We start from the raw sequence: 22,103 nt of genomic DNA, 5'->3' as shown, positions 1-22,103 counted from the left end.
CTTATAACAGCCTTTGACCGGACTGGTCAGCCATGTCCTATTATGACATGAGAAATGGCTATGGACCAGTCTCTCCTTAATGGAGCGGGCCTTCCTGTAAGTCACTGAAGGGGCATTGGGAAGAAATTTTCCAATATCATCATCCATTTTGAGAATGGACCAATGTCTCTCAAGAATCCTTCTCACCTCCCCTGATCCATTGTTGAAGGTGGTAATAAACCAGATAAGATCCTCATCAGATGTTGGTCTCCCCGGTCCATGTAAAAGATCGTTCCTAGTTTTTTGCTGGGTCTCAAAAAAGGCCTTCTTAATTACATGGTCCGGATAGCCTCTATGGTGAAACCTGAGGCTTAAGTCACGAGCCTGTTGACGAAAACCCTGCTCATCCGAGCAGTTCCGTTTTAATCTGTGAAATTGACCCTTTGGAATACCCTTTTTCAGACTGTTCGGATGGCTACTCTCCCATCATAGGAGCGAATTGGTAGCAGGCGGTTTTCTATAAGTACTAGTGTGAATATTACCCACAGAATCCCTCTCAACAAGCACATCCAAAAAGGGCAACTTCCATCTGTCAAATTCACAAGTAAAAAAAAGGCCCAAGGAATTGTTGTTGAGCACAGCGACCGTTCTTACAATCTCGTCCTCAGTGCCCCTCCACAGGACAAACACGTCGTCTATGTAACGACACCATAGGACAATGCTGTCCTGGGGAACAGGGGAAATGTTGACATTGTAAGAACGGTCGCTGCGCTCAACAATAATTCCTTGGGCCTTTTTTTTACTTGTGAATTTGACAGATGTAAGTTGCCCTTTTTGGATGTGCTTGTTGAGAGGGATTCTGTGGGTAATATTCACACTAGTACCTATAGAAAACCGACTGCTACCAATTCGCTCCTACGATGGGAGAGTAGCCATCCGAACAGTCTGAAAAAGGGTATTCCAAAGGGTCAATTTCACAGATTAAAACGGAACTGCTCGGATGAGCAGGGTTTTCGTCAACAGGCTCGTGACTTAAGCCTCAGGTTTCACCATAGAGGCTATCCGGACCATGTAATTAAGAAGGCCTTTTTTTAAGACCCAGCAAAAAACTAGGAACGATCTTTTACATGGACCGGGGAGACCAACATCTGATGAGGATCTTTTCCGGTTCATTACCACCTTCAACAATGGATCAGGGGAGGTGAGAAGGATTCTTGAGAGACATTGGTCCATTCTCAAAATGGATGATGATATTGGAAAATTTCTTCCCAATGCCCCTTCAGTGACTTACAGGAAGGCCCGCTCCATTAAGGAGAGACTGGTCCATAGGCATTTCTCATGTCATAATAGGACATGGCTGACCAGTCCGGTCAAAGGCTGTTATAAGTGCAGCGGTTGCATTGCATGTGGTTATCTTAACCCAGGAAAAAAATTTTCTTTTCCCATGTATTGGGAAAACGTTATGATATCCGCTCCTTCATTAACTGCAGAACAAAGGGCGTTATCTACAAAGCCACCTGTATCTGTCACAAAGAATACGTGGGCAAGACCAAAAGGGAATTTAGGAGGAGAATAGGGGAACATATCCGGGATATCCGCCTGGGCAACGACACTCCCGTGGCCCGTCACATTACGGAACACCATGCAGGGGACATTAAATCAATCAGTTTCCAGGGTATTGATGTAGTGGCTCCCCCCCTTAGAGGTGGCAATTGGGACAACAAAATTCTTAAACAAGAAACCAAGTGGATTTTTTGGCTGAAAACTAGCAAACCATTGGGCCTTAATGAAGCTCTCTCCTTCGCACCCTTTGTGGTAGACTAGATTAGATACATGTTAGGAGGGATAGTCGCCGTCCGAGTGGGGGCACCAACCACCGATCTGTCCTAGGGTGCCGACCTCCACAAATAGGTAGGGTCAGGTTTAACTGTAGGGCCCCTAGAATTGTGTAGTATGGTGGTGGTTTTTCTTCCATCCATGCCTAATTTAACTATGGTATTTTTCTGCCATTCATATTTTCTGTCATATTTTTCCATTGTATCATTCGATATTTTTACCTTTTCCTCCTGGCCCGTACTGGCCTCTCCTGATCCTTGTTGTATTGTCCCCCCCCCCCCCCCTTTCCCTCCATTAATCATAACATTGATCTGATGTGATGTATGTTACGTTTTTTCTGTTTTTATTTCCCTCTTGGAATAATCTCTCCTGTTGGTCTGTCCCGGTCCTTGCTTCTTCCCCTTGCTTGTTGCTGTTTTCTGAGCCTTCCTGCTCTATCTGGGTGCCTGTAATATGTTTTACAGTTGCTCGTATGGCCCATTTTTGATGCTGATGGGCCACTGTTAAATTAATGGCCTTATCGTTATCGCTGGTTTTGCGATGCTAACCGCGGCCATTTTTCTGTAGTCATTTACCTGCTAACGCTATGGTTTACATGGCTAATCTATACGCCCCTCCATGACGTGCACATCGCGGCCGCGATCATGTGACCCGGAAGTGAGCTCACCGCTGCGTGCGGATGTGACGTCAGACGCCACTCTAAGCGAGCGGTTCATTTAAACCTGACGGCGAGGTATGACAGATGCGCTCTGCCCAGGAATCTCCTGGTATTGATGGAAGTAAGTTGCACCCGCCGCTTTGTCCTGACCGTCTGCTTATGTTACTGACATGGACCTTGTTTGATGTGGTTTGTGTACATATTTTTCCACAGTAATTTATGCCAATCTGTATGGGTCACTTGTGACCAGGATTTTGGATTCTTATCCTCCCCTGATGATATAAGAAACGCGTTGGGAGAACCATGCACACCGCTGGAAATATGTTTGGAACCTGTGGAGATCCTGAGTCATTCAGATAAGGACCAGGTTATCTCATCTTTCTTGGTTGCCGAGACTATCCAGCATTTAGTGCTTCAATTAAGCAGGGAAAGGGGTATACGGCAGATGGGGTAAGACCGTTCCTTTTCTACTATTTGCTCACCGCCATCTGCATTGTGGCAGGTGATTATGTGGTTTCATGATTTATATCGTTCACTATATGATTAATGCTGCTGCTGCTCATTGCGGTATGTTACAGTAATTGTTTACATGAATGACATTATCCACATCAGTTTTAACTCCTGATTAGCCAATTGGTCCTCTATAGGATACTGAGTATATTGGCTATTTTTTATAAGTGGTCTGTTTGTTATTATTGTAGGTCCTACTTGGATTGTTTTATTATTACTAAGATTAAAGGCTATATTTTAGGCGTTTTTTATTTTGGTTCACTTTGCTATTTTTGTCTATTTACCAGTGAATTGATACCCAGTAGCTATCCCATACTTATTTTCATTACTTTCATTTGTACTATTGATTTATCAAATAAAAATTAAATTGATGTTTACTCTTAAAATGAGGCTTTAGTGTTCATCTTTGAGATTGCAGACTATGAATCGAAAACAATATATCGTCCTCCATGTCTACTACCTTACCGAATGTGCCTTTATTATTAATTAAACGGAATACATTTACATACATCTTTGTACATAACTTTTTGAATGTATTTTGCATTTACTTTGTTGTATATTAAGGATATAGTAAGTGGTGACACTTGAAGCTTGTGAGCCCCAATGCAAAATCTCCACCAGGGCCCACAACTGTCATGATTCTTTAATAGTAATAGTCTTTTCATGTTTGCCAAAGGAACCTTTACGGCCCTCTAGACTCCAGGGCCCGGGTGTGATTGCTAGTGCAGCTACTATAGTTACACTCCTGGATACACAGTAGTATTTACACATGAGCCGTAATAATAAGAGTAATTATTCTCATGAATCATTGTTAAGAAGGGTGGTAAAAGTTTCTTACCCAAAAGAGCCTGGAAGAGGTCACTTTTCAGCAGTGGCGTAACTAGAGTTTGATGGTCCCCGGTGCAAAGTCCAGACCTGGGCCCCCCCTCCACATACATTGACACTTAGGGTACGGGATAATGACACTGACACTCGGGGTACAGGATAATGATGCTGACACTTGGCTCTTACCCACAGCACCCAGCTTTCCTATGTTCTGATATCCATCTTGTCCTCGGCACACTGCTTCCCCATGCTCTGCTATACATCATTCCCTCAGCGCCCAGCTTTCCCATATCAGAGCATGGGAAAGCTGGGTGCTGAGAGATGTATAGCAGAGCATGGGAAAGCTGGGTGCTGAGAGATGTATAGCAGAGCATGGGAAAGCTGGGTGCTGAGGGAAAAGAGCCTTTTTCCCTCAGCACAAAACGTTTCCATCCCCTGCTTGTATCTTTGTCCCCCCTTGTATATAGTTCTCCAAATACAATAATGGCCCCCACATAGCCTTTCATATAATATAAAGGGTTCCACATAACCCTTCATATATTAGAATACACTTCCATAGTCCTGCATGTATTATAATGCATATCCCATAGTTCTCCATGCATTATAATTCACCCCATAGTACTCAATATATAATACTGCACCACATAGTCCTCCATATATTATAATGCACCCCCATAATCCTCCATGTATAAAGTAGCCCTCCAATTATTATAATGAATTTCTCATAGTTCTCCATATATTATAATTCACCCCATAGTTCTCCATATATTATACTGCACCACATAGTCCCCAATGTTTTATAATGCACCCCCATAGTCCATGTATAAGGTAGTCTACATAGTCCTCCATAGTCCTATATGTATTATAACGCAACCCAATAAAACTTCATATTGCATTACGCAGCCCCATACTCCTCCATGCATAATGCACCCCTATATTCCATGTATAAGGTGTCCTTCATTTTGTATTATGCAGCCCCCCAGACCTCCATATATAATAATGCAGCCAGCCTCTCTAGGCCTCCATGTATAATAATGCAGCCAGCCTCGTCAGGTCTCCATGTATAATGTAGCAGCCAGCCTCTCCAGGCCTCCATGTATAACAATGCACCCAGCCTCCTCAGGCCTCCATGTATAATGCAGTATCTCCAGGCCTCCATGTATAATGCAGTATCTCCAGGCCTCCATGTATAATGCAGTATGTCCAGGCCTCCATGTATAATGCAGTCTCTCCAGGCCTCCCTGTATAATGCAGCCTCTCCAGGCCTCCATGTATAATAATGCAGCCTCCCCAGACCTCCATGTATAATAATGCAGCCTCCCCAGACCTCCATGTATAATAATGCAGCCTCCCCAGACCTCCATGTATAATAATGCAGCCTCCCCAGACCTCCATGTATAATAATGCAGCCTCCCCAGACCTCCATGTGTAATGCAGCCTCTCCAGGCCTCCATATATAATAATGCAGCTTCCCCAGACCTCCATGTATAAAGCAGCCTCTCCAAGCCTCTATGTATAATAATGCAGCCTCCCCAGAGCTCCATATATAATGCAGCCTCCCCAGACCTCCATGTATGAAGCAGCCTCTTCAGGCCTCTATGTATAAAGAAGCCTCTCCAGGCCTCCATGTATAAAGCAGCCTCTCCAGGCCTCCATGTATAATAATGCAGCTTCTCCAGACCTCCATGTAAAAAGCAACCTCCTCAGACCTCCATGTATAAAGCAGCCTCTCCAGGCCTCCATATATAATGCAGCCTCCTCAGACCTCCATGTATAAAGCAGCCTATCCAGGTCTCCATGTATAATAATGCAGCTTCCCCAGACCTCCATATATATTGCAGCCTCCTTAGACCCCCATGTATAAAGCAGCCTCTCCAGGATTCCATGTATAATAATGCAGCTTCCCCAGAACTGCCTTCCCAAGCCTCTGGTCACCGTTTACTCACTTATATTAAAAAAAACAAACAAAAAAAACAACAAGTACTCACCTTCTCTCTTCCTTCCACCACTGCTGTCCTCCCCGCTGCTCGTTCTCCCGGTGCTGCGGTCGGCGTCCTCCCGTCCTGCACTCTGTGCACTCAGCACAGCAGTCGCTCGGGAGTGACGTCACCGCACAGGGGGAGAATGGTGATGCATAGTGCGGCACCGGCCGCGCTATGCTTCATCATTACTGTGCGCAGTGACAGGGGAGACGCCGCAGCCGCTGACACCAGGTAGGTGGCCCCGGTACCGCCGCTGACACCAGGCAGGGGGGCCCGGTGTCGGCGGCGGCAGTGGGTCAAATAGAGGCCGCGTGGTCTGTGACAGATCAGCGCGGCTCCTCTCACACTGACAGGAGCTGGCTGCTGATCTGCCTGGCGGCCGCCGGGCCCCTCACCTCCCGGGCCTGGTCGCGATCGCGACCGCTGCGACCGCGGTAGTTACGCCACTGCTTCTCAGCATACTCATCACCTCCTGGAGGGAATCTCTGAGCATCTTCTGTCCAGAAGCAGAGAGTTTGGCTTGGTAAGAAGAGTAAAAAAATAATATTGACAAAGGGACGTGTTACAAAACCAAAAATATACCCTTTAAAAATCAGCCTTTATTAAATTTACGTTAAAAAATCACCCAATGTAAATCACAAAAATATATATACAACAATAGAAGAAAAAGGGAGGAGGGTATAGTGTTCACCCTAAAAATTTCCCCTCCCTCCTGTCCTCTACCTACCGCGGAGGTCGGCACCCTAGGCCTAATACGAGTATGGCGCCCCCACTCAACGGCGGCTGTCCCTAAGGAAGCCCTATACGGCCCTTCCGAAAGTAATGATATTAAAGGACAGATAGGTAGGGTATGCTTAATGTAGTGGACAGGATAAAAAGACACTCAAATACCCCTCAACTTATACTGATATTGATTGTTGGACAGGAGCGAGTCCACAGTAGAACACAATTGGGACCTTGTAACGTTCTCCAAACCAACAAGGGGTCAGACCATATAGATAAAGTGTCCGATACCCCAACAAGACTACCTCTGGTTGCTACCCCTCTATCTTTAATATTGATAGATATAGACAAGAGAGCTACCACAATATTGGCAATAAATGGAAAAAAGTGCAAAGTGCATATGATTCAGGAACTGGAGTGCTACTATAGTTAAATGCACATGACCCCATTCACAGTGCACACGGTCAGGTACAGCTGTCCTCTAAGATGTAAATGTCCATCACATAAGGTGCTAATGCATAGAAGTGCAGCAAAGTTAAAAGCAGCCTAGTTGTTAACCTCTATTCTCTGTGTTGATAAGCACAAGCAAAAATTAGTAATCAATGGATAGAAGTGTAAAGTGCATATGATTAAAGAGCCAACATGCTACTACAATCTAATGCACATAGTCCCATTCACAATTCATGTACTGAGGTACAGCTATCCTTTAGGCCTGAAACACACATGCGTGAAACACGTGCGTGTTTGGTCCGTTTCCGTGTATACTGGAGACACGGCCAAACGTGCACCAATGTTACTATATCTCAGCGGTTACAATTGCGTTTTTGGTTATGTCCGTGAGTCCGTCTCCGTGATGCGATTTTTGGTCCGTGTCTCACGCCAGCATGTCCGTTTTCTGCACGCAACACGCAGCACGGACCCAATGAAAGTCAATGGGTCTGTGCGCACGTCCGAGTGACACAGACGCATCTCTGTTTGCTCCCTGTACGTTTTGTGCTTTTTTCATGTGATGTCGGTCTTTTTTCTTTTTCTGTTTCGTTCTCTCCCTCAGCCCGTCGGTCGGTCTCTATGTCTGTCGGTCGGTCTCTCTGTCTTATCTGTCCCTCTAGCTGTCTGTCGGTCAGTTCCCCCCCCTCTCTCATACTTACCGTTCCCCGATCTCCGGTGCGGCGCTGCACTGCTGTTATAATAACTCCGGCTGCTTTTACTATTTTGAAAAAGCCGGCCGCCCATTAATCAATCTCGTATTCCCTGCTTTCCCCGCCCACCAGCGCCTGTGATTGGTTGCAGTCACACACGCCCACCACGCTGAGTGACAGCTGTCTCACTGCACCCAATCACAGCAGCCGGTGGGCGTGTCTATACTGTGCAGTGAAATAAATAAATAAATAATTTAAAAAAACGGCGTGCGGTCCCCCCCAATTTTAATACCAGCCAGATAAAGCCATACGGCTGAAGGCTGGTATTCTCAGGATGGGGAGCTCCACGTTATGGGGAGCCCCCCACCCTAACAATATCAGTCAGCAGCCGCCCAGAATTGCCGCATACATTATATGCGACAGTTCTGGGGCTGTACCCGGCTCTTCCCGATTTGCCCTGGTGCGTTGGCAAATCGGGGTAATAAGGAGTTATTGGCAGCCCATAGCTGCCAATAAGTCCTAGATTAATCATGTCAGGCGTCCCTGAGACACCTTCCATGATTAATCTGTAAGTGACAGTAAAAAAACACACACCCCCGAAAAATCCTTTATTAGAAATAAAAAACACAAACAAATTCCCTCATTACCAATTTATTAACCCCGACAAACCCTCCATGTCCGGCGTAATCCACGGACTCCAGCGTCACTTCCAGCTCTGCTGCATGGAAGTGACAGGAGCAGCAGAAGACACCGCCGCTCCGGTCACCTCCACGCAGCTAATGAGATGAGTAGCGCGATCAGCTGAGCTGTCAGTCAGGTTACCCGCGGCCACCGCTGGATACAGCGGTGGCCGCGGGTAACCTCAGTGACAGCAGCTGATCGCGCTACTCTGGCTGGTATTAAAATTGGGGGGGGACCGCACGCCGTTTTTTTTAATTATTTATTTATTTATTTCACTGCACAGTATAGACACGCCCACCGGCTGCTGTGATTGGGTGCAGTGAGACAGCTGTCACTCAGCGTGGTGGGCGTGTGTGACTGCAACCAATCACAGGCGCCGGTGGGCGGGGAAAGCAGGGAATACGAGATTGTTTAATGAGCGGCCGGCTTTTTCAAATTAGAAAAAGCCGCCGGAACAGTGTGAATGCCGTGTAGCGCCGGTGATCGGGGAACGGTGAGTATGAGAGAGGGGGGGACACTTCAGTCACTCGGGGGATTAGCGATCACCGGTGAATCCTTCACAGGTGACCGCTAATCAGTACACGGCACAAAGACAGAGCCGCGGCATGAGAATGAAGTCGGGTGAAGTTCACCCGAGTTCATTCTCATCCCGCTACTCTGTCTTCCGACATGTAGTAACGACATTTTGCATCACACACGTACATTTCACACGGACTACACAAACACGTCAGTTATTTCACTCACGCACACATGGACATTCCACACGCACATACGGCAAGCATACGGGATACACACGCAGGCCACACATACCATAAAAACGGACCTAAAAAACGGAAAACGGACCCGAAAAACGGCCCGTTTTACACGGACGCGGTTTTCACGGATGTGTGGCGGAGCCCTTAAAGTGCAAATGCTTATTAAATAGTGTGCCAATACATAAGATGCAGTGGAGCTGATAGCAGCCAAACAAAAAGAGGTAGTCAATATCACTTATCGTATTGAGGTCACATGTGCGTCTCAGTGATGCCTCAAATTTGCCTCAACGCGTTTCTCCGTCAGTGGTTCATCAGGAGGCTTGATACTAAATCATGCGACAACAGGATGCCATAATGTCATGATGAGGAGGAGGGTAAGAAGAGAGCAGGTGCAGAGCCCTCTGAGTATCTGTAGATGACATGAATCAGTATATGATGGTACCCATGAGTGTTACACCTCGTGGCTCTCCTGTGGCAAGGAATGAGACAGTCTCCTTGCCTGCCACGAGCGCTCCTGCTCAGCAGCCGAAGGTCTGCCAGACTGCGCAGAGTGCAGGAGAAACCTCCTCAGAGAGCCAGCACGAGGGTGACACCTAGTGGTACTCCTGTTGCAAGAAATGAGGCGGTCTCCCATTCCTTGCCTGCTGCAGCTCCTCCTGCTCAGCAGCCTCGAAGGTCTGTGAGGTTGCGCAATGTGCAGAGGTTTGCTGTTCAGGGAAGCAGTGAGACTCCCGTTATCTCTACACATTGTGAGACCGAGGATCCCGCCTCTATTTCCCAGAGGCAGGAGGGTGAGCATGTGCTATGCTTGGTGGATCCTGATTCGCCCACTGACGTCACACGGCTTGATGACAAGGCTGGTGACGTGGTGAATCCTGACTGGCCAGGCTGGGATGTCGTGGATCCTGATTGGGTCAAGTCCGTCATCTCCGCCTCGCACCCGCCCTTGGCTGGAGCTACACCTCCTTAAAAGCTCCTCCTGCCATCATGGCGGCGCGCGACCGTCCTTCTATGTTTGGATGTCTGGCAGCGTGCTGCCACGCCACTGCTCAGGCATTATCGTCTTCTGTGGGCTTTGCCCTTGCTGCTTAGGCAGTACCTGGTTTGCAGGCCGTGTCCCTGCCTTGCTGCTCCGGCAGTAGCTCCTTCAACAGGCCGTGTTCCTGTCCCAGGTGAGCTCCTCGAGTCTCCACCGGACTCACCTGGTTATTGAAAGCACACATGCGTGGGCACCTCTGTGCTACCCTCGTGCCATATTCTCGTGACTTCCACTGGCACACGGGTTAGGGCAGACCGGTGTACATAGATCGTCTGTGACATTCCAGACGATCGCTAGCAGCAACCCGCTCACTCTTCACCCATCATAGCAGCGGTCCCTTACACCGCACAGTGGACCTTGACCGGCGGAAGCTGTCCATTCCCCATCTTGGCACGCTTCCCTGGGTCCCCCTCGTAACATTACGGTCGCGCCAAAGGTCTGGCTATGGCTGAAGAGCAGCAGCAGTTGCTGCGTTATGTGCAGCAGTTGGAATCACGTTTGGCAGCAGTGGAGCAGTCTTCCTCCAACAAGACTACTCTGACGACAGTCGCCACCCAGGCGGCTACCCAGGCTGTGCTATTGGGCGGAAGGTCTCCTCGCCTTGCGCTTCCAGAGCGCTTTAGCGGGGACAGCTCCGAGTGCCGTGGGTTTATAAACCAGGTCACCACCTACTTAGAGCTGTCCGCGACTCTTTACGCTACCGAGAAGGCGAAGGTAGCCTTCGTCCAGTCCCTGCTCACAGGGAGAGCGCTGAAGTGGTCCACGCCGTTGTGGGAGCGTGGAGATCGTGTGGTGAATAACTTAGCATCTTATCTTGGGGCCATGAGAATGGTGTTCCTCGGGCCTCAAGTCACCCACGACTCCGCGCTGCGCCTCCTACGACTTCGGCAAGGGTCCGCTTCAGTCGGGGACTTTGCCGTACACTTTAGGACACTTGCCGCAGAGCTGGACTGGCCCGATAAGGTCCTTGTCCCTGTGTTCTGGGAGGGCCTGGCAGGGTTCGTCAAAGACGCACTGGCCACGCGTGAGGTGCCTGCTACTTTAGAGTCCTTGATTGAGGTTGCCTCTCGCATAGACATCCGCCAGGCGGAGCGGAGGCTCGAGGTCTCTTCAGCACCCACGTCCTCACGGCCTAAAAAGCGTCTGGCTCCCGTCTTCCACCAGACAGGTCTCCCAGCCAGCTCTGTAGGCGACTCCGTGGAGTCAATGGAGGTGTCCAAAGCGGTCTCCTCTACCCCAGGTTCTCGGTCTGGTGTCATCTGCTTTTTTTGTGGGCAGAGGGGACACATAGCTACCCGATGTCCCAAACCGTCGGGAAAAGACAGCGTCTAGTTTCCATCAGAGGGGGGTTCCTAGACGCTGCTTCTCCCTCTAGGTTGACTATCAGCGCCCAGTTGCAGTTTGGCACTACTCTCTTCTCTGCTCTGGCCTGCCTGGACTCAGGCGCTGATGGCAATTTCATTTCGACCTCCCTGGCAACCCGATACTCAGTTCCCCTGGTTCTCTTGCCCAAGCCACTCAGGGTTCGGGTAGTCAACGGGTCCCTACTAGTCGATCCCATCACCCAGATCACCATCCCTCTCAGGATGGAGGTACCACCAGGACACCATGAGCAGGTGTCCTTCCTGGTGCTTCCAGAGGGGACGGATGAGATCCTACTGGGTCTCCCCTGGTTGAGACAGCATGCTCCTATACTCAACTGGGCAACAGGGGAGATCTCATCATGGGCAGGATCCTGTAGGGAGCACCTCGTGACTACCGAACCACCCGCTACCATTAGGTCGGTTGGGTCCTCAGGGAATACAGGGGAGCCAGGTTTACCGACACCTTATGAGGCCTACAGGGACGTCTTCTCCAAGAGGGCCGCAGATACCCTTCCTCCCCACCGGCCATACGATTGCCGAATAGACCTGAAGCCAGGCTCCGAGCCCCCTAGGGGCAGAGTGTATCCCCTCTCTGCTCCAGAGACGGAGGCTATGTCCAAATATATTCAGGACAGCCTGGCAAAAGGGTTCATTCGCAAGTCTATTTCACCGGCCGGTGCGGGGTTCTTCTTCGTGCAAAAGAAGGAAGGGGATCTACGCCCCTGTATCGATTACAGGGGATTAAATGCAATCACGATCAAAAACAAATACCCTTTGCCCCTCATTACGGAGTTATTTGATCGATTCCGCGGGGCAAAGATCTTCACGAAGCTGGATCTACGCGGGGCGTATAATCTAGTGCGAGTCCGAGAGGGCGATGAGTGGAAGACCGCCTTCAACACCAGGGACGGTCACTACGAGTATCTCGTAATGCCCTTCGGACTCTGCAATGCCCCCGCCGTATTTCAAGACTTTGTGAATGATGTTTTCCGGGATTTGTATCTTTCCGTGGTTGCATACCTGGATGATATCCTTATCTTCTCCCCCGATCTTGCCACCCATCGGAGGGATCTCATCCGAGTACTTAAGAAGCTGCGCACTCATTCGTTATCTGCTAAGCTAGAAAAGTGCGTTTTTGAACGTGAATCCTTGCCGTTTCTGGGGTATATCGTGTCCAGTCAGGGGTTAGCAATGGATCCGGGGAAGTTGGAGACAGTAGTGAAATGGCCTGAGCCCCGCTCGCTGAAAGCGATCCAGCGTTTCTTGGGGTTTATCAATTATTATCGCCAGTTCATTCCCAACTTCTCGACGGTGGCAGCACCCATCATTGCCCTTACCCGCAAGGGCGCTAATCCCAAAGCATGGACACGGGAAACGGTAGAGGCATTTCACACTCTCAAAACTTACTTCTCCAGAGCTCCCATCCTTCATCGTCCAGACATCTCCAAACCCTTCCTACTAGAGGTAGACGCCTCTTCGGTCGGTGCTGGTGCAGTCCTGTACCAGAAAGACGAAGGAAGCATCCATGTTTCTTTTTCTCCAAAACCTTTTCTCCGGCCGAGAGGAACTACTCCATAGGGGATAGGGAGTTACTGGCGATGAAACTAGCATTCCAGGAATGGCGGCATCTCCTGGAGGGTGCGAAGCATCCATTTGAAGTATTTTCCGATCATAAAAATCTCACATACCTCCAGACAGCACAACGCCTGAACCCAAGGCAGGCCCGTTGGTCCTTGTTCTTCTCCCGATTCCGCTTTATTATCCGCCACCTGGCCGGTGAGAAGAACGTACGGGCCGATGCCTTGTCACGTTGTATGGTTGTGTTGGAGGAGGACGAGGAGGAGCCTCGTCTTATACTACCCCCGGACAGCTTGAGGATGGTCACTCCCACTTCTTTGGACCAGGTGCCACCTGGCAAGACCCTCGTTCCCCCTGAACTACGGAATGAGGTGCTATCGTGGGCCCATGCCTCCAAGGTCGGGGGTCACTTTGGGGTCAAAAGGACCAGAGACCTTGTGACTAGGCACTATTGGTGGCCGAGACTACCCCAGGACATACAGGAGTATGTGGGAGCCTGTATGTCGTGTGCACGGAATAAGCCGTCCCGGCAGAGACCGGCAGGTCTTCTTCACCCACTGCCTGTGCCGGATCGTTCCTGGGAAGTGGTGGGAATGGACTTCCTGGGAGATCTGCCCAAGTCAGCAGGTCACAAGGTCGTATGGGTCATCACGGATCACTTCTCTAAAATGGTCCACTTGGTGCCTCTCCCACGACTCCCGACGTCACGTGCTCTCGCCACCTTATTCATTAGGCATGTATTTAGGCTGCATGGCATGCCTGACAAGGTGGTGAGCGACCGGGGTCCCCAGTTCGCGTCTCTCTTCTGGAGAGAGCTCTGTAAGCTCCTGCAGATAGAGCTGAACATCTCCTCCGCATACCATCCCGAAACCAATGGACTGGTAGAGAGGACCAATCAGACCTTGGTAACGTACCTCCGCCATTTTATCTCCGCACACCACGACAACTGGGCTAACCTCCTTCCTTGGGCCGAATTTGCCATTAATAATTCGGTCCATGATTCCTCTGGTCAGACTCCGTTCCTGCTCAATAACGGACAACATCCCCGAATCCCGGTTCCGATGCCCATTACGTCACCCGATCCTAGGGTGGAGGATTGGGCGACCGAGGCCCGGGAGATCTGGGATAACACCCAAGAGGCCCTTAAGAGGGCTAAAGACTGGATGGTGACAACGGCTGATGAGCGCCGCCGCCCTGCACCATCCTTCACCCCTGGTGACCTAGTCTGGCTATCCTCTAAGAATGTTAACCTATGGGTACAGGCAGCCAAGTTCGCCCCTAGGTACCTGGGTCCGTTTAAAGTACTAGAGCAGGTGAACCCGGTGGCATACCGACTCCAGCTCCCTCCACGCTGGGCTATAGCCAACACCTTTCACGTGTCCCTTCTGAAACCCGTACGACTTAATAAGTTCTCGGGGTCCCTGACGCCTCAAACTGACTCCCCGCCCGACGACTCTGAGGTGGTGAAGCTTGTGGAGACAAAAGTCATACGGGGCAGGAGGTACTACCTCGTGGAGTGGGTCGGCCGTGGACCGCAGCATAGATCCTGGGAATTGGAGGATCATATCCACGCCCCGGGTTTGATAGCGGCCTTCGAGCACGGGCGGGGGGGCCTAGACGGGGGGGAAATGTTACACCTCGTGGCTCTCCTGTGGCAAGGAATGAGACAGTCTCCTTGCCTGCCACGAGCGCTCCTGCTCAGCAGCGCCGAAGGTCTGCCAGACTGCAGGAGAAACCTCCTCAGAGAGCCAGCACGAGGGTGACACCTAGTGGTACTCCTGTTGCAAGAAATGAGGCGGTCTCCCATTCCTTGCCTGCCACAGCTCCTCCTGCTCAGCAGCCTCGAAGGTCTGTGAGGTTGCGCAATGTGCAGAGGTTTGCTGTTCAGGGAAGCAGTGAGACTCCCGTTATCTCTACACATTGTGAGACCGAGGATCCCGCCTCTATTTCCCAGAGGCAGGAGGGTGAGCATGTGCTATGCTTGGTGGATCCTGATTCGCCCACTGACGTCACACGGCTTGATGACAAGGCTGGTGACGTGGTGAATCCTGACTGGCCAGGCTGGGATGTCGTGGATCCTGATTGGGTCAAGTCCGTCATCTCCGCCTCGCACCCGCCCTTGGCTGGAGCTACACCTCCTTAAAAGCTCCTCCTGCCATCATGGCGGCGTGCGACCGTCCTTCTATGTTTGGATGTCTGGCAGCGTGCTGCCACGCCACTGCTCAGGCATTATCTTCTTCTGTGGGCTTGGCCCTTGCTGCTTAGGCAGTACCTGGTTTGCAGGCCGTGTCCCTGCCTTGCTGCTCCGGCAGTAGCTCCTTCAACAGGCCGTGTTCCTGTCCCAGGTGAGCTCCTTGAGTCTCCACCGGACTCACCTGGTTATTGAAAGCACACATGCGTGGGCACCTCTGTGCTACCCTCGTGCCATATTCTCGTGACTTCCACTGGCACACGTGCGTGGGCACCTCTGTGCTTCCCCGTGCAACAGGTACACTGAGCCGTGTGATCCCTGCCATACAACCCACACGGGTTAGGGCAGACCGGTGTACATAGATCGTCTGTGACATTCCAGACGATCGCTAGCAGCAACCCGCTCACTCTTCACCCACCATAGCAGCGGTCCCTTACACCGCACAGTGGACCTTGACCGGCGGAAGCTGTCCATTCCCCATCTTGGCATGCTTCCCCGGGTCCCCCTTGTAACACATGAGTATATATGTCGCGGGCGGGGAGGAGGCCACCACCGCTTGCGCTCTCGCTCGCGCTCGGGTCCGGCGCTGCTGCTGCTTGCTGCTCGGTGGCTCGAGCGGTGGGCTGGATCCGGGGACTCGAGCGGCGCTGCTCGCCCGTGAGTGAAAAGGGGTGGTTTGAGTTGGGGATGTGGTCTGTGATGCCACCCACGGGTTGTGGTGAGGTTGGGACACCACCGCTGCTCTGGATGGAGATCCCGGGAGCGATGACAGGGAGCAGCTGAGATGTTTCTCTCCCCTCCGTGGGTAGGGGGTTTTGGTGGTCCCGGGGCCCGGTGATGGTGACTGGGAGGTGGATTGCGGGGCTTGGCGAGGTGCAGGGTCGCGGGGGCAGCACGGTGCCAGACGGCATGGTAGTACTCACTCAGCCAGTAATGTACACGGAGTCTCTGGTAAAACAAACGGCTGGATGGACGGGTCCCACAGGCGGCTGCGGTGGTCACTCCCGGTAGGTTGGCGGTGACTGTCTCTCCCTGCACCTATGATGTGTTTTCGGCCCTGATGGCTTCCCACCGGTAGCCCGCTCCCCAGCGGTGTATTTGCCAGAGGAGCCCCTTTTGCCCGAAAGCTCTGGCCCTGGGAACTCTAGCTGTGGCGGTAGCTGTATTTCCATTCACGGTTGAGCGGTTGCCTTCAGTGGGGTGTTTCTTGCTGGGAAACCCCAGAGGTTCTCGTCGCTGATGAATTTGACCAGTTTTACGGCGACTCCAAGCCTGGTCGGGGTCCGTAGGCCCTGCCGGATGGTGCTGGCTTCTCTTCGCTTCCCGGTCCGGTACCAGCGGGCCACCGCCCGACCCCGGTCCTTACGGTTATACGTCAATCGGCCTCTTCTGCAGACGGTCACCACCATCTGCCAACCTTGCTCTCAGGTGCCCGGGCCACGCACCCGGACACGGTCAGTTTGCTCTAGCTACCACTACCACTTCACTCTCTTCACTTCACTCTCCCTAACTTCACTGACTTCCTTTTCCCGCCTCCAGGACTGTGAACTCCTCAGTGGGTGGGGACAACCGCCTGGCTCCACCCCACCTGGTGTGGACATCAGCCCCTGGAGGGAAGCAACAAGGATTTATGTGTGTGACTGATGTGCCTAACTGGGGTGTGGGGTGTGTTGTTGCAGTACCTGTGACGTCCTGGCTTGTCCAGGGCGCCACCTTCCCCCTTGGTTAAATGCAGACCGTCCGCGGGCTGCCCGTCCATCACCGGTTTTATTTTCACAAATCTGTAAAAACGGTAGAAAAACACATAAAAACATCAACATAAGAATTTTATAAAACTTCCCTTACGGGAGGCACTTTCTTAAACGTACTAACGGTTCATTTTTATTAAAACATCATACGGCTTCCACTCTCCCCCCGCACAAACAACCTGGCCCTGATGCTGCCCCTAAGAAGTGGGCAGCACCCCTTGCCCCAGTCCAGAACCAAGTTGCCCGAGCGGGTACGGTCTCTCTCAGGGGACCCACGTCCATGGGGGACCCCTGACCCCCGGAGGATCGCCACCGGTTACGGTAGTGGCGGGCCTGGGCCATCTCTTTCCTCCCGGCCCATCCTCCAAATCAGCCTCTCCGGAGGCGGTCACGGTATAAAGCCAACAATTATTTACATGCCACAAGTTTGTGGTTGCCCTGCAAGTTCTCGGGCTTGTCCGTAAGTAGTTCCTTACGCATACAGTGCAGAAGGTCCCTACGGGGACTAGTTGCCGGCAACGGCTGGTTCAATCACGGTTGCAAATCAGGTTAACTACTCGGTTGATTACTTTTCTTATCATTCGGTTACATATTCACACAACGGTGTTGGTGGTCCCAACGGGGATAACTTGCAGCGGAGGGACTGCTGACTCAATTCAGGTCCACGGTATCGGCCGGAGGAGGGGGCTGGGCTTGCACTTGGGCCTCTCGACTGCCCCTCAGCTTAGCGTCCAGGGCAAACCAGCCCCTCTCCCCGCAATGTCGAGTGTACTGGACCAAATCCCCTGGCATCAAGTTGCAGCCCGGGTGGTCCTCCGGTAAGTGGGCATTAACGTCCCATCGGGCTATGAAGATTTCGGCCTCCAGGCCCGGCTCATATACGAACCCATATCCCCAACGAACATCAATTTCCTCACTTGCCCCTCATGGATCGGGCCCCGTACACGGAAGCTCTGCGGAGGCTTTCTTTCTCTTGAATGGTGCGGGCTACCAGCTCCGCCTTCCTCTTCTCCCTCTCCGCGATCTCTCGGCCCAGCGGGGTCAGTGCCCTGTCCCAGTAAAGGGCTGCTGCGGGCCCCTGCGCACGGGTCGGCCCCCGTGAGACTTCCTTTACACTGCCCCTTACTGGCGTTCTGGGTGGAAGGTCCCGCGGTGTCATGGCCTGGGGTGCTGCCTCACAGCAACAACCCGGCGCAGCCTCAGCCGAGGCGTGGGGGATGGGTACAGGGGTCCTCTCCTGCTTGACCTTCGTCTCCTCCTGCACGGAATGGGCTGCCGGAGTCAGTATGGGACCAGGCACGGTCACTACATGTGCCTTCAGTACATCTCCGCTGACGGGCTCGGTCTTCGGCAGCTTCCAGGGAAGCGGTTCGGGACGGTTATGGGCTTCTGCTGCAGGTCGGTCCGCTTGGGCGGACGGGCAGGGTACCGCTACCGATTGGGCGGGTAGCGTGCCTAGTGGCGGGGTGGTAGCGACCAACGTGGGTAGCGGGGGAGGCAGCAGGGTGAGCGGGTGCAGGCCGGGCCCCTCAGCCGCAGCAGCCGATCCCTTGGGAACACAGGGGCGTGGGTCTCTTACCCGCTCCTCCAGATCTTCCTCCACCTCGTGTCTCCGTATAGCCACCACCACGTCCGCCATGTCGGCCTCTCACTCCTCCAGGAGGAGCTGCACACGGACCTGCAGACGGCTGCTTAGCTGGGCGGTCCGGACTTCCACCCATGCCGCGGTACCATGCGCGGGCCCGGGGATGACGGTGTTGCTGGACGGATTCAGCATCTTAGCAGCGGCCTCTTCCAGGAACCAAAGATGGCCGCAGAGTCCTGGCGTCCCTGCTTTATAGCCGCGGTCTACATGCGGCCAGACGCCATCCGTGCCCCCTTGGTTTTCTTCCGGCACCTCCTCTTCAGGGGCGGAGCTTCGGCTTTCGCGCCTCCACTGCTCAGGAAGACGCTCGGGCGGGGAACTTTTCGCGGCCAAGATGGCGGCTTCTGAAAATTTCGTCCGGACACCTCCAGCAGGACACAAGGCGCACTTCTACCAGGCGGTAGAACGGTAAAATCCTGTTCGTGACGCCAAGTTATGTCACGGGCGGGGAGGAGGCCGCCACCGCTTGCGCTCCCGCTCGTGCTCGGATCTGGCGCTGCTGCTGCTTGCTGCTCGGTGGCTCGAGCGGTGGGCCGGATCCGGGGACTCGAGCGGCGCTGCTCGCCCGTGAGTGAAAAGGGGTGGTTTGAGTTGGGGATGTGGTCCGTGATGCCACCCACGGGTTGTGGGGAGGTTGGGACACCCCCGCTGCTCTGGACGGGGATCCCGGGAGCGATGACAGGGAGCAGCTGAGATGTTTCTCTCCCCTCCGTGGGTAGGGGGTTTTGGTGGTCCCGGAGCCCGGTGATGGTGACTGGGAGGTGGATTGCGGGGCTTGGCGAGGTGCAGGGTCGCGGGGGCAGCACGGTGCCAGACGGCATGGTAGTACTCACTCAGCCAGTAACATACACGGAGTCTCTGGTAAAACAAACGGCTGGATGGACGGGTCCCACAGGCGGCTGCGGTGGTCACTCCCGGTAGGTTGGCGGTGACTGTCTCTCCCTGCACCTGTGATGTGTTTTCAGCCCCGATGGCTTCCCACCGGTAGCCCGCTCCCCAGCGGTGTATTTGCCAGAGGAGCCCCTTTTGCCCGCAGTCTCTGGCCCTGGGAACTCTAGCTGTGGCGGTAGCTGTATTTCCCTTCACGGTTGAGCGGTTGCCTTCAGTCGGGTCTTTGTTGCTGGGAAACCCCAGAGGTTCCCGTCGCTGACGGATTTGACCGGTTTTACGGCGACTCCAAGCCTGGTCGGGGTCCGTAGGCCCTGCCGGATGGTGCTGGCTTCTCTTCGCTCCCCGGTCCGGTACCGGCGGGCCACAGCCCGACCCCGGTCCTTACGGTTATACGTCAATCGGCCTCTCCTGCACACGGTCACCACCGTCTGCCAACCTTGCTCTCGGATGCCCGGGCCACGCACCCGGACATGGTCAGTTTGCTCTAGCTCCTCCACTACCACTTCACTCTCTTCACTTCACTCTCCCTAACTTCACTGACTTCCTTTTCCCGCCTCCAGGACTGTGAACTCCTCAGTGGGTGGGGCACACCGCCTGGCTCCACCCCACCTGGTATGGACATCAGCCCCTGGAGGGAGGCAACAAGGATTTATGTGTGTGACTGATGTGCCTAACCAGGGTGTGGGGTGTGTTGCTGCAGTACCTGTGACGTCCTGGCTTGTCCAGGGCGCCACATATATAGGTACAGTGCAAATATGCAGACGCTATCGTATTTGACTGACAGTATTAGCAATTGGATGAGGTACAGAACACTGAGAATAGATCTTACCTCTTTTAGGAGACATGTAGGCATTGTTCATGAGTCAGCTGCTGCTATGATGTTTAGGTCTTTTCCTCCACCAGTGCCGAAGCTGCTTCCTTGTCAGCTGCGTATCAGCTTCTGGAAAGTTTGTTTAGAGAAAGTAGGACCAAGTGCAATAGGGATCTGCAATTACTAGTCAGCGACAGCCCTGAACACACACGTACAGTCAAGACCTGGCCAGTTATGATCACCAACCGCTGTAACCACTGTAGTGTCCCGCCTACACTAGGGTCATATTATCACAGGAGTAAGGGCTGGTCACCACTGTGAGGACTGATACATTTATATGGTATTTCAGGGAGCGCAGACTGCACTGCTTATAAAACCAATGTATGGATGGATGTGCTGACTATTTAGACATAATCAAATAATCATTTTTTTAAAGAGAACCTGTCACCTTCAGAAACATTATTTACCAGCAGAAATACTGGTAATGTTCAGATAAATAGCATTTAATTCACGTCTCTCAGGCTTAATAAATCAGCATCTGTAGGGAGAAAGTAAAGTTGTATTGTCTATGAAGTTGCTCTCTTCCAGTCATTAGAGCGGAGCAGGGAGCTCACTGTGTGAACACTCCCCAGCACATTGGTTATCAACCTGCTCTGTAGCATTTGTGTGTGTGTGTGTGTGTGTGTGTGTGCAGAGCAGTCTGTCAATCAAAGTGCAGGGGAGGGATTACCGCGCACTCACTATATAGTGAGTGATAACTCTAAGTGTGCCACCCCCGTGGGAGCAGCCAAGCTGCTTGGATCCGGGTTCACTATGGCTCGAGGGTCTCCGGGCCCGGGGTCGTGTGACCACTCAAATGAAAGTGGGTATTTATAGGGGAGTTGATGTATAGTTTGTGAAACCACCCGTGGTGTATGTTAATTTAGGAGTACCGCCGCTGCCGTTGGGAGTACTCGGGGTGATGGAGTGGGGCAGCAAGGTGTCGTAGCCCTTTACGGGTACGGGGGATACCCTGGGACTCGGTGTGAGGGGGGTGCCATGGGATGCAGGGTTCACTCTCATACTCACTCAGTTCATAAGCAGATGCTGACAACCGGGTAAACCAATTCTCTGAGTACCGCTGCCGCTGAGGGGAGCTTGTCCGGGTCCCGTCTTCTATGGTGTTGCCTGGTGATCTGTGACCTGCCTCCTGGCACTAAGTTTAACTTCAACTTGATGGCCCGGTAGTATGGAACTTGCCGGGCCCCGCTCCCCACTGTGGCTAAGTGTGGGAGCTTGCTCTCAGGGCTCACACTTGGGATTTTCTGGACCGTTTTGGGTTGGAAAGTCCTAACCCCCTCATTGCGCTAGTGCTCCGATTCTGGAGCGGGTGGAAACAGATCATAAAGGCTCCTTTCTCCTCAGGTGAATTGTCGGGTTGCCTGAAGCTACTCCCCGACCTAGGGTCCGTGTACTCCGTTGTGCCTTTGGTCCCGGACCGGTGACAGTGCTAGGCTGCCGGCTGTCCTCCTCGACAGGTCCAGATACCTTGCCACAATCCCCTGCGACTGGGGGTCCGACTCTTCTAGGCCCAGACCACCGTCTGCAACCTAGATAACTTCTCCAGGAGCCACCTCTCCCGACTTCCTCTCTCTCCTCTACTCCTCTACTCTGCTACTCACTACACTCCTCACCTCCCTTCCCTGTCCCCCCCAGGTGGGCGACTCTATTCCACTCAAGCCGTCCACTGGTGTGCCTGGTGGGTGTGG

Source organism: Anomaloglossus baeobatrachus, chromosome 9 (assembly GCF_048569485.1).
Source record: "Anomaloglossus baeobatrachus isolate aAnoBae1 chromosome 9, aAnoBae1.hap1, whole genome shotgun sequence".
Classification (NCBI taxonomy): domain Eukaryota; kingdom Metazoa; phylum Chordata; class Amphibia; order Anura; family Aromobatidae; genus Anomaloglossus; species Anomaloglossus baeobatrachus.
The sequence above is the reverse complement of the archived record's forward strand: the minus strand, read 5'-3'. Positions refer to the sequence as shown.